Raw genomic sequence first — 13,886 nt, forward strand, 5'->3', positions numbered from 1 at the left:
AGTTTTTCAAAAATGTGTTTGGCAAAGACCCCATCCCCTCTATACAGAGATGCTCTATGAAGCTGGGTCTAGTAACAGAGAAAATAAGAAAAGTAATTATAGCTGGTGTAGTAAAGGTCTGACCTGGATTTGGTGTGAATATACACATACCATGAGGGATTATATTTTCTCTTATTATTGAACATATTTAGTGAATCCTGTTGGGGGCTTTGTGCACCTCTTCCTGTACTGCCTACAGAATGTGGCAACAATTCACAAGAAATGTATATGTGGCAAAATGTGTAATGAGTAAATGCCATTCGACTCTCCAGCCCCCCGTATTCCAGATGTTCTTGATGCTAACAATAGTCATGACTCCTCTTGCCACAGTTCACCATGGAGGACAATACTGCTGCACTGGTAATCGACAATGGATCCAATACGTGCAAGGCCGGCTTCGCTGGAGATGATGCTCCACGTGCTGTCTTTCCATCCATTGTGGGACGCCCAAGACACCATGTAAGTGACCCCTACTTTGGAAAAGGTTGGCTCCTTTATTTGGTTTTCCTTTCTTCATATATTAGTTGAGAGATATTTCTATAAACTATTTAAAACCACAGAAGTACGCTTTAGGTCCCTTTCGCACGAAAATACCAATGAAGTGCATTTCTGGTACCAATCAAACATTTTGATAAAAAAAGGCAACACACTGCTTTCATGTTTTCTCAGTACTTATGGATCAATTTTTAGTTTTACTTATTGTTATTTACAAAAAAACTGTCCTATCCTGTGCTTTTATACAGGTGTGAATGTTATGCCCGTCACAGAAAGGATCCATTCCCCACCATCTTGACTTATGCCACCTATGGGTCGGATCTGTATATTTACCTGATTTGGCCTTTCACTGTGAAGGTGTGTGACGAGTTACGATAGGTATTAAGATGAACCTGTAGTCAGAAGTGTTTTGGTCAACAGAACCCATCCTTTGCTTGAGGGGGAGGGAGCGGTACGCCTGTATAGTCATTTGCCTTCAAATGCTTGCATAAATAGGTTGGATTTCATTTTAGGCTAGGATAGAACCTGTTCCAGAGCATGGTGTTCTGTGCTTAGATTATCGTTCAGTTTTTTTTATTTTAGCTTGTGCTGATAGATTTGTACAGAATAGCTAGATTTATTGCTTCGGGTGGGCAGGTATCGGTCAGGCACTTTATGAAGTTAAGGTGCATAGCAAAGACTAAGTCAAGTACAGAACATAAATTAGTAGTGCAAAAGTTCACAAATTAATGAACCTTGGTGGTTGACAGGGTCACTCCACTATGCAGACCTGATGGGAGGCTGTTGGTTGTCGGCATGGATTGTCTAGCTTGGAGTGGGTGGTGTCCCCCCCTCAAGTATGTAAGGAGGCGATGGAACTGCTTTTGTAAGGTCCTTTTATGACTTGCGCTTAAGTTTTTACTTCCTGTCACTCTTCAGTATAGGTTTGGAAGACTCAAGTTTGACTTTGGTCTCTGTCTTTGGTTGCAACACTCTGTAATTGTGGAGTATAAAGTAGCTTTGGGGATTAGGAGTTTGTGGGAACATTTGAGCCTTGACAATGGGACGGTTGTGATGTCTTGGGTATAAATGTCGCTCCATCTAGTTATGTTTGAAGCATGGAATAGGAGTCATCTTATTGACATTCCTGCCTATATATTGAATGTGGCACCCTGGATTGTCCTTGACAACCACCATTTTTAATGTCTACTCAGCACTGTTTGAGAACCAGTTTGAGTTGAATAATAAAAAATACATAGTCCAAAGGAAAATTCCCCAATGAAATGATACATTGTTTAAATGTACAAATTAGTCGGACAAAAAAGTAATCAGACAAAAAAAAGAAACATAGTTAGTGATCACAAAACAAAGACAATAGTTGTTATATAGTAAAGATAAAAAATATCCTTTTAGAGCGCATTGAAAAGAGAGGATATTAATAGAAGAAGGACTTCCCACATAAAAGATTTTAGCACTGAAGAGCAGATTCTGAAACATCGTGGTTTGAAACTTCAGCTGGCTGTAATATTGGGATGTCCAAATGTAAGAAGTCCTTGCTACAGTTAAAGACAGTGTTCTATCAATTTCACTTTTTTCAGACAGACAAGGAGGCCACTTTAAGACAAATGCATACAAATCAGTATACAATAGCTTTTAAGTAAATTACATAGTGCAGGCAATTCACTGCAATTCAATAAAACCTGTAGTAAAGTGAAAAAGTGTAAGTTTAGAAACAGCTAAAAATTCACCTATAAGAGTTCAGCTATTAAAAAGCTGTTAATGCTGCAATAGTTTTAGAATGCTGTGCTGTAGCCAAATGGGGCGGGTTAAAAATTAAACTCCTTCACAGTATAATTCTGCACGCTCGTTGGAAAGCAGTCCCTCAAAACTGAGTCGGTATTTGAAAATATTATTTCATTTTATTTGAGTGGACATCTTGCAGTCCACAAAGGAGGCATACACTTTTTTGTTATACATTAATAAATGAAACTCCTTCACAACATATTTCTGCACGTAGCTCGTTAGCATGAAGTCCCTCCAAGCAGAGACGGTATGGAAAATATAATTTTAATTTATTTAAGTGAACATCTTAGATTCCCTGAAGGAGGCATCCGCTTTCTACAATACATTTAAAAAACTGACAATGACTGCAAAGGAAACTGCAGTGGGATCAGGGGGAGGATGGAAGATAGTCATTTGCTGGCCAAAGTTTTAGATTTTCGTCTGTCTGCAGGCAACTGGCGCTTTGTAGTCAAGCCCTTATTCCCATGCCTGTGGGAATGGAGTACATCGAGACATCTAGCCTAAATATTTAAGATGTACAGGGAAAGAGAGATGAAAAGAGTAGTACAGAAAAAGAGATCAAGAGAGATATAGAAAAAAAGAGCCAATGATGGGGAGAGGGGAGAAAGAGAGAAAATGGGGTCGAAGAATCCAAATGTTTGACTATTACCAGGACTTGTATTCCATCTTGAAATATTTACAGTGGACTACTTGAGCTGTTTTCCAAGTGGCCATCTTACTTCGGACCTCTCTGTGAAGAACAACCATGTGTTTATGGTTATGTATCTGGATGTCCTTTCAATGGTTTCAGCTGTATTTGTCACTTTTTATCAAACGTTAGATATTTAAATTAGTTGTGAATACATATAAAATGATTGCTTTCATTATATTGCTTCTTCCCATCTTATTAGGTTGTGATGTTTGGTGTAGACCAGAACGACTGCTACGTTGGTGATGAAGCCCAGAGATAGAGGGGCATCCTCTCTTTGAAATATCCTATTGAACATGGTATTGTGTGCAACTGAGACGATATGACGACGATCTGGCATCATACCTTCTACATCGAGCTCCGAGTTGCCCCAGAGGAACACCCGGTCCTGCTAACGGAAGCACCAATGAACCCTAAATGTAACAGAGAAATGATGACAATGGTGTGTTAATCCATAACCACACCTTGAGCAATCATAACCTTCGAAGAAAGTGTATTACAGCTGTATATTTTGTTACTTTTACTCAGTTTTCATAATATTTTCATTCAATTGTCTGCATTCCTTTGAAAATCTACTTTAATAAAGAGAATCACTGGCCGCACTTAAGTTCACCAAATCAAATGTGTAGTTTGAGAATTCAGGAGCACTTCTATAAGAAGCTTCCAGGAAAAAAATTGATTAGCTTAGTTGTCTGGGGCTTGATTATTCTACTAAGGCACAAACATCTTTCAGTCTTACGCAAAGATAAAGGGGTAGTGGGGTATAGATTGCGCAATATGATGTAACTATATATTCAAAAAGGCAGCAATTGTATTATCTCTTGTATGAAGGTGCTCCAAGGACATTGATGAACGACCACCCGCGTTGTTGAATGAGTGTAAACACTTGTCTACACGCATATAGTACAAAGAAAAGTATCAATGTCCTGAGCCACACTCATATAGTAATGTCAAAAGTAAGTCCACACAGTAGTTTTTTCCAGTGTTCTTCTTTGATGTTTTATTCCAAGATGTGTAAAATATTTGCTTCAGTTCTTCATCTCAACAACAGATAGCCACAGAGCCAACACGTGTTTCGTCTTAAGGAATTAACCCAAGACTTCATCAGGGCGCAAGCAGCAATATCTATAGGAGAAGTATTAATATAATCCTCTTTCACAGTCAAAAAGTGCTGTCCATATATTCCAATAAACCCGTCAAGTGTGAGGTCTCACACATAACATTAAAAGGGAAAAAATATTCTCTTATCTCCAGTTTATAAAGGTGGATGTGGCTATGCTACAAGAAACCACCTAGACTCTCAGGAGAAACCTCAGATGGGGGACCCCCCCCCAAATGTGGGGAAGCGATTCTTCTCCCGGTCACAATAACGAAGACATGGTCCGACCCAGATGGCAGATATATATTTGCCAAATTGCACTTGGGAGACAATTCCTTGTGGGGTCAAACTACGTTCCGACAGGGGCTCAGCGATCATTTCTCCTTCACTTGAATCACCTGCTGGTAGAGATAGGCGCCTCGCAGTATGTCATTGGTGGAGACTGGAACCTCACGAGAGACCCAGTCCTGGATAGAACGGGACCCTTAGACAGAGGTAATGCTGCAGATAGGGCCCAGATGGACGATGTTCAGTAGGACAATGGACTGGTGGATCATTGGCGTCTCAGCCACCCGACAGATATAGAGTATATTTTCACCGCTCCGGGCCCATGGTACGTTCTCCAGGCTGTACTACTTCCTCTTCTCCCACAGAACAGTTGTGATAGTTCGGGACACTCAAATCCTAGAGGCGGCACTCTCCTATCACTCCCTGGTCCAACTATCCTCGGAGGTGGGGCTGACCTCACCGGGAAGTAAACCATGGCCCTCAGGGTAAATCCCAACGAAATGTCCACCTCTCTGAGTATCTCTCCGATAAACAGAATTCAGTGGCCTCACGAAGAATACTCTGGGCTGCCGCAAAGGCAACCATTAGGGGCCAACTCGTGTTGTACGATACAGAGGCCAACAAACAGATAGTGGTCTGCCAGAAGGACCTGGAAAGGGATGTTTCATCCGATACCTACCTCTATTCCGCCCACCCCACCCTGCAGCACCGCTGATCCTTGGAACTAGCCCAGATGGCCCTAAACAGCCTTTTTACTTCTAAAGCCGAATATGCTTTGCAACGGATGAAAGGGCAACACTACAAGCAGGGAGAGAAAGCCGGATGACTGCTAGCAGCGCAGCTCCGTCAAAGGGAGGCAGCCATGGCTATCCCTGCTGTAAAATCGTCAGGGGGCTAAATCCTCACCCGACCCCAAGACATCATGAACTAATTTGTCTTGTTCTATAAATCCCTCTATACTCCGGGAAACCTGACTGGAGGAGACCGAATGACTACTTTTCTGAACAAGGTGAATCTTCCCCATCTCTCAGACAAGGGCAGGAGCAAAGAGGAGATAAAGCTCGCAATATCCAAACTACCATACCATAAAGCCCCAGGGGAAGATGGATTCTCGGCAGAATTTTATAGGTGGTCGGGGAAAGAGATGGTTGACACCCTGAAGGCTGCATTCCAAGAGGTGGAACGGACATCCTCCTTTGGTCCCTAGTACACTAAGGCGATGAATGACGTCCTGCCCAAACCTGGGAAAGACTCCTTACTATGCGGCAACTACCGACCCAGCTCCTTGTTGAACTGCGACATTAAGATACTGGCCAGTGTTTTGGAGAACTGACTGCGTATAGGTCTACCCTCTCCGATCAATCACACGCAAGAAAGTTTAGTACCAGTTGGTTTCGTACCAGGCCGGTCTATTAGGAACCACCTCTGCACCCTGGCACACACTCTCTGGTCAGCCAAAGACCTCCATTCCGATGTATTGGCCCTTTCCCTCGATGCAGAAAAGGCTTATTTGAGGTGATGGAACACTTCGGCCTGGGAGCCCAATTCATTGCTAAAGTACGGCTGGTGTTTGATGGCCCCACTGCCCAGGTTAACTGCGGGGCTTCCTGTCCGACCCTTTTCAGATTCATTGGAGAATGCGCCGGGGATACTCCCTATCCCCACTACTCTTCCTTCTGGCCACAGAACTCTTAGCCTCCACTTTTCGCAACTCAGCAAGCATTGCGGGCGTCCCACTTCCAACAGGCCACTTCAAGCTCTATCTCTATGTGGATGACATCCTTCTCACTCTAACTGATCTACAACGAGCCCTACTGTCCTTGCTGGGCACTATTAAAGACTTTGACATTCTAAGGCTATAAAATAAATTGGGATAAGAGCGAAGCACTTCCCATATCAGCTGGTACCACTAAATCGGCCACACATGGATACCCTTTCCACTGGCAACCATCACGTCTCAAATATCTGGGGATACTGGTGAACAGAGGCATGGCGGGAATGGTCACGGATAATCTGAACCTACTAATTGCTCAGATGGAACAGGTCTGTTTTGGGACTCTTAATGTGGGGCAGAGTGCAGGCAGTACAGATGGTAACTCTCCAACGCTTTATATATACACTCGGAATGCTCCCCAACCAGGTGCCTCTTTCCACATTTTGTTTAATTGATTCACATATCCGGTCCTTCGTGTGGGGCTCGTCAAAACCCAGACTAGCTGCAACTAAACTGATGGCTCACCATTCCAGCGGAGGCCTGGGCCTCCCATCATTGGAACACAACGTCCTTGCCCTTCAACTGTCCCAACTTGTGTACATGCTGCCAGACTCCTCGAATCTGCCGCAATGGGTACACATAGAACAGAACCTACGCTCAGCGGACACAGGCCTTTCTATTCTATATGGAGCCTGGACATGACCACACAACACGACCCACCCAGTGTTGCACGCTACACATAGAGCCTGGTAAGCGCGCACATCGCTTACTTGGCACGGACCCACGGCTTCATGAAAAAGCCCTCCCTGTGGGGGAATGCTAGCATGCGCATTGAGGGGCAGGTACTATCCTGGGCCCACTGGAGAGAAGCAGGTATCCACACTCTCGACCAGCTTCTCCTAGATGGTGACCTCAACCGTTTGAACAGTTGAGAAACTAATTTAGACTCTCCGTGGCGCTAACCTGGTGCTACACGCAACTGCGGCACTGTCTGCGGGGTTGCTTGGCCCTCATCCAGGGTCCCTACTGACTTCCCCAGTAGAGTCCTGTCTCCGCATATGGGGGAAGCACAAAGGGGTGACGTCAGGACTATACAGCACATTTTCATCCCATTTCACAGCCCCCTGTCGCAAGCTCTATACACCAGATGGCAGGCCCGATTGCATGTCAAGTACGAGGAAGACAAGTGGGCAGATGCACTTGAAGCCCTGGATAGGGGCACCAAGGAGGCTCGATTGAAATTCTGCCTTTTTAAGACGTTACACGATTGAAACTGGATAGAGCTGGTCTCCCCTGCTCACAAACTGCTGGAGATGCACGAACCCCTGCTGCAACATAACGGATAGCATATGGGAATGCCCCTCGATTCAACCCTTCTGGTTATAAGTTGGATCAGTCTTAAATACCTTCATGCCTCTTCACCTGCCACTCATCCCCCCAGCCATTCTCCTTCATGATACACAGCACTCACCGGAACTCTCCTGACTGCAATGCAGCTTCCTCCATATCGCCCTAGCCACAGCCAAGATATGCATCCTCCGCCAATGGAGATCACCAGTACCCCCGTTGCAGGAGGCCTGGCTGATGGCCATGGTCCATACAGCCTCGCATGAGTGCATTATCTGCAACCTGCAAGACCAGTCTAATCTGTTCCTCCAAACGTGGGCAACTTTTCTGCAAGAAGGGAATGATGACAGGCTTCCCACACCAGGCGCCTCAGATTCCCCACCCCCTCCCCAGCCCACCTCCGAACATATGGATTAAATCGGGTGGCATTACTGTGTATAACAGCCTGTCCATACAGCCCAGAACGCTTCTTCACTTTCACTTTTCCTCCTCCCTTCTCCCTTTCCTCCCCTGCTACTATTCTACATATACTAACATACTCTCCTGTGCCTCCCTTCCCCTTCCCCCTCCTTCTCCATTTCTCTAATCTGTCCTTTTCTACTATGTACCCCTTACCCATTCGCTCCACTCCTACCCCGACCCTCCCCGCACCCCCCTTATTTCACATACATCCCTTTCCCCTTCATTTTCCCTCTCCCCTTCCTCCCTTTCCCGCTCACTCCCTACCCAGCCCCCTATTTCCCCCTACCCCTCATCCCAGGGGATGAGGGGTATCGGCTCGCGTTTAAGAATTAGGATCAGGGCACAAGTCCTAAAAAAAGAAGTGGGGGGACGCTGTCACCGGAAGTGACGTCACAACAGGAATCTCATGAAAAGAAGTGGGGGGACGCTGTCACCGGAAGTGACGTCACAACAGGAATCTCATGAAAGAAGTGGGGGGACGCTGTCACCGGAAGTGACGTCACAACAGGAATCTCATGAGTATTCATATGCCTTTAGATGACGGGGCATTTCACAGCACTGCTACCCCTGGTCTGTTCCTCGATGTCCTTTGCAACCCCCCCTCCCCCCCACTCCCCCGAGGGGGTGCCCCAGTTGCACAACGAAGTGCTCAAAAGTGCACAAGATACAGAAGGACACACATTCCAAGCGTTAACCGCCAACGCCTGCTCGCTCCGCCTCCCAATCACTCCAGCCTGCACACACCACCGGTGCCTCTTAAAGTCTCCAATTACAAATATTAGCATATCTTTGGTAATTTACGGGAAACTTCCCTCCCACCCGGGCTCTCTGCTCACACAATGCTGTCCAGCTTTTGGGCAGGGGGGACGGCGTCCACCCGGAAAAACCTGGTAAAATAAGTGGGGGGACGCCGTCCACCCGCGTGGTACCCCGACTCGAGCCCTGATTAGGATGGCAGCCGGGATCTGTGGCGCGCGTTCGAGAGTACGAACGTTTGAACTAAGACACCGGAAAATAAATAATTCTTAAACGCGAGCCGATAACTACGTTGATCGGACATTGTTCAAAACGCGCTATCCCAAAGAGTCGGGTCCCTACTGATATATAAGCTTAAAGGATATAAGAAGCTTGACTTCGCACACCAGGATATTAGAAGATCTTATCTAAGTCTTCATTCGATTGAAACTTTGAATGCCATTCAGTTGTCACGTTGTAAATTGTTGTTTTGGTCCTGATGAGAACCTCAGAGACATGAGGGTTCCAAACGCGTAGACCACCTGTTACTTGCCAAACAATTGTATATAGATATAGTTTTTTCAAAAAAAGTGCTAGTAAAATTGTGCATTTTTAAATACTATCTAATTGATTCATTAGATTTGTTTTCATGGTATGCACAACCAAGTTGGATTCTGAACCTTTTTGCTTTGTTTGGTCTTTGACCTTTGTTGTATAAATTTGAAGAAAAACTATCTTCTGCTTTAACAAGGGTGTGGAATGTGACTGTGTGGATTATGCAAGTTGTTGGTGAATGGTGAATGTTGTATGGTAGATGAGATATGAATGTGAATGGAAGACAAGCCAAATTGTTGCAGGTCATTGTATGATTGGTTCACAACTTTTTTTCTAAATTCTTTTTTTCTACACGGTCTTTTGTGGTGTTTTGTACAAAAAGTGTTGTTGTCTATAAAAGAAAAAATGATTCGGTTCGATGAATAAATACTATTGAATAGTGACGGTGTATATTGACTTGGAGTTTTTCCGCCGTGTTTAAATCTTATAGGAATTTATCATCAGTATTGGCAATTGTTGTTGTTTTTTCTGCTAAGGGGCTCAGCCTTACTGATTAGAGCCATACTCATTATTGCTTTGTGATTATTGTTTGTAAGCATGAACATTCAGAGATCAGATTTGTAATAAAACCAAAGCGTTCTCCAACATGTGGAAAGAGGATAACTTTACTGCTATATATTTCTCATTTACACTTAAAATAGTTTTTTTTTCATAATCTAGTGTCTTACTGTCTGGGCTAGAAAATGCAATTTTCAGACTGAGCTAGAAAACATTTTGGTGCAATCATAAAAGATTGTGAAAATGATAGGCTTTGTGTCACAAGAGTATTCCTATGGCATTTTCTACATTTCTGGAATTCTGAGGGACCTTGAAAATCATGTTTTCCCCATATTAATTAAGATGTTTCTCACTGACCTCCTATCCACATTAAGTGCCTCAAAGGCTACCATATGTGGTTGATTGCAATAGGACTCCATATTATTTACTTCTCTACTGGCTAAAATCTTGCATTTATCTACATGATATTTCTGGAAATGCTATAAACAGTGTTAACATTAGTTCAAATAGTTAACGAAACTACAGCGTTTTCTGATGGATAACACAACCATTATCTGTCAACCAACATCAACATTTGCACCAGCCTTTGTTCTCTTATTGCATTATACAACTTTTCTTTTTCAGGTTATGTTTGAGACCTTCAACACACCAGCTATGTATGTTAGCATTCAAGCTGTCCTGTCCCTGTATGCCTCTGGTCGTACCACTGGTATTGTGATGGATTCCGGTGATGGTGTCACCCACACTGTGCCCATCTATGAAGGTTATGCCCTGCCTCATGCCATGCTGCGTCTTGACTTGGCTGGTCGTGACCTGACAGACTACCTCAAGAAGATCCTGACCGAGAGGAGCTACCGCTTTGTTACCACAGGTGATAGGGAAATTGTGCGTGACATTAAAGAGAAGCTCTGTTATGTTGCTTTGGACTTTGATCAGGAAATGATGACTGCTGCCTCCTCGTCCTCACTAGAGAAACGCTATGAGTTGCCAGATGGTCAGGTGATCACTATTGGCAATGAAAGGTTAAGGTCCCCAGAGGCGCTTTTCCAGCCATCCTTCCTCGGTGAGTCAATATCAATTATCTTGCTATTATGTGATAATGTGGCTGCAGGATTGATCATGGAACTGTTGTTCTGCATTGTGAGAAATTCATTAATATTCTTAAATAGTGAATATTTGCGTCTGTCTGCAAGATTCTGGGGCAATGTTTACAGGAGATGCGTCTACCTGATAGGAAAAGTGTGGTGGTGACAGTGCAAAGAGTTGGGCTTCGCCATGACAGAAAGATTGAGGGGTGTTATCAGAGGATTGGTGGGAAATTAGGATGGTTGAACAGATGAAGCATATAGTATGGAAACACAGTGCCCACCACTGATACACCTGTCTGCCTAATGGGGGATCACAGCTCCAGCACCAGACTCCAACGTACAACATGTTCATGAAAATGCAATTTCCCACCATCAACAAGAGTGACAAGAACATAATACATGGTAAGCCCTGGCCTGTTGTCCTGCCTATGATCCTCAACCTGATCACTGTGCTTCTGTCCTCTCATATGTTTGAGTCTTCACACCTTTGCTGGCAAACCTCTTTCTGGCCATCTTAAGCATCACCTTCTAAAGATGAGCCTGCTATAGCCTTTGCTTTTTGCTTCTATCTACCTTGTTCAGCTTGCCTGAATTCTGCACTACATTATTTTCTGTCTACCTGCTACACAGGGAGCCTCTTCAAACATCTTCCTACCAGCGTCTATCTTCTGGCCTTTTACAACCTGTACTTATCGGTTACATTAATTTTGAAAAGAGACGGGCCCCTGAATCTGGGATAAGTTAGCCCTGACAGGGAATTACAATTAAGGGGGAAGAAACACCTGGGCACAGTGGTTTTTAGACACAACGCAGGTAAATCAATACCAAACATTCAATAGAGTAGCATTGTTTTTAAACCCACACACACACTAACATGGTGAATACTTCATTTATTTTTTCACTTTTTTTGATAAAGAATGTATACTTTTTTTTCGAAAATTAAAAAAATATATATCCAAATATTTTACAAATAGTTTTAAACAACACGCAGAATGTTATTGTCGTTTTGTTTAAATTAATACAAACATTTTTCTTTGCACTCTGGAAAACAATGTTCAAAAGCTCACAGTTGTCATATTTGTCTTCTATGTTACTTTCAATAACGTTTATGTAGTATCTCTAATCATATAAGCAACATTATTAAAACCGTCCATCAAGTTAATAATCAATTGATTGGCAGTTTAGAAAACTAGTGATATACTCAAATTATCTGAACCATCCATCATTATGGTAATATGAGGAGACTGGCGGCTTGTTGACATACTACGCGCGTTTCGGCATAGGCCTTCGTCAGGACTCAGTCACAGTTGTTATTGAATGAAAAATAGACAACAATATAATTTGGAATTAATTTGCCTGCTAAATGGATTTATTGTTCTACAATAACAAGGTCTACATTTAATATTAAAATGGTACACATCCTTGGTGTGTCACGTTGACTCGGTGCCACTTCTAGATACGAATAGTGCTCAAGAGATCAGAAAGTGAGGGCCACTCAGGTGACCCAAGAATAGAACCAAAGAAGCCCAATATATAATTTGTGCTGAATTTAATAGACAGGATCCTATTTTCATTCAACACCAAGACCAATGTCCAAAGAGAATCAGCTTAAAGAAAAGGAAAGAAAGGAACGCTGTAAAATAACTTAACAGTCCCTTGATAAATAATGAGCTGAATGATGGCAGTCTAGCTGCGCGTACCTTTAACACATGTGCAGGGATTGCACAACCCTGGTCTTCTAATGGGTACCTGTTCTTTCGGTAGCTGACTTGTTGTTACTGTTTAAAACACATGAAACTGTATTGAATCACATTATCTATTCTATTTATATTAGTAGCTAGTTATTAACTAACATTAATGCTATTTATAATACCTTTTTGGCTTCGATTTGATCATCAGAGGTGGATAGCTCTATTTCGAATTGATTCCTATCTTGGCAGAATGTCTGTGTGCGGGACAGTGATGGGGCCACTAGTCGGAATAAAAAAGATTATAAGATAAATGATAACAGGAGATATCTATACTCCCTTATTTTTAATTAATCTAAAAAATGCTATGATGCCATATCTTAATAAATGGTGTAAAAAACGTAACAATTGGGCCAGAGTATAAAGAGTTAAACGATTTGCGTATTTCAGAGTGACTGAAGTTATCGCTTCAACTCAGGTTAGCCATACGTAGTGCACATGTGTTAGAGGGGGCAAACACTCTAAAAAATGCTGCAAAGAGAATTGATTTTAATGTATATGGGAGCAAGCTCTTGCTAATTCAAAGCATAAGGAATTACAATCATGGGTCTAAATATATCGAGGTACACAATTTACCTATCCAGTTTCAGTGGGGTCGGGCCACAGACTAAGGCCAAACGTCCGAGATACTCGGTACCCGTGTATCCGAATAGAAAGCCAACCTGGAAAATGATGAAAGGAAGGGTTGCTTTTAATCAATTGGCTACGAACGGAAGGCTTTGACTTGAAAGAGTCATAATTATTCTACTCTACTAACCTTAGGCCATGAAGGTACAGATTTAATTGTCTTTTTTTGTAAGGCTGATATGCGCAATCAGTTGGCGGAGTGGTGGAGATGCTACTGAGCTTGCACTCAATTTCCTCTCCTCCTTTAGTTTCTGAAACACATCACTGTGTTGCATTACCTGCATCCCAAAGCCCACTTACTTTTCGTTTCTTTTCATCTATTATATTTGAAAGGTTCACTTAAAATACCTTTCCTAATCTGTATTAGGCTAAATCCCTACGCTAGGCTCCTTAAAATATCTCAGGAAAACTATACACCAAGATCACTCAGTGCACTTTGCATTATATGCTACCTACACCATTTTAAAAACTGGCTACTGATTGTATCAGCCGGCATGTATGTATAAGATTACTTTTTATCTATTTTATTTAAAGGCTTGACATGGGAATCTTTTCGTAACACATGTTTAAGCGATATTAGACATCAAACAATCGTTTTCATGTGTTTGGCTGACTTTACTAAACCATCTCTCTGTCCGACCGGGTTGCGTTGCTTACTGGA

At 42.9% G+C, this 13,886-nt stretch overlaps 1 pseudogene; it reads left to right on the forward strand.

The window, feature by feature from the left end:
* Window positions 1-375: 375 nt before the first annotated feature.
* Window positions 376-13,886, forward strand: part of LOC146796541 (actin, cytoplasmic 1-like) — a 39,552-nt pseudogene continuing 26,041 nt past the window's right edge.

Source organism: Triturus cristatus, chromosome 10 (genome assembly GCF_964204655.1).
Source record: "Triturus cristatus chromosome 10, aTriCri1.1, whole genome shotgun sequence".
NCBI lineage: Eukaryota > Metazoa > Chordata > Amphibia > Caudata > Salamandridae > Triturus > Triturus cristatus.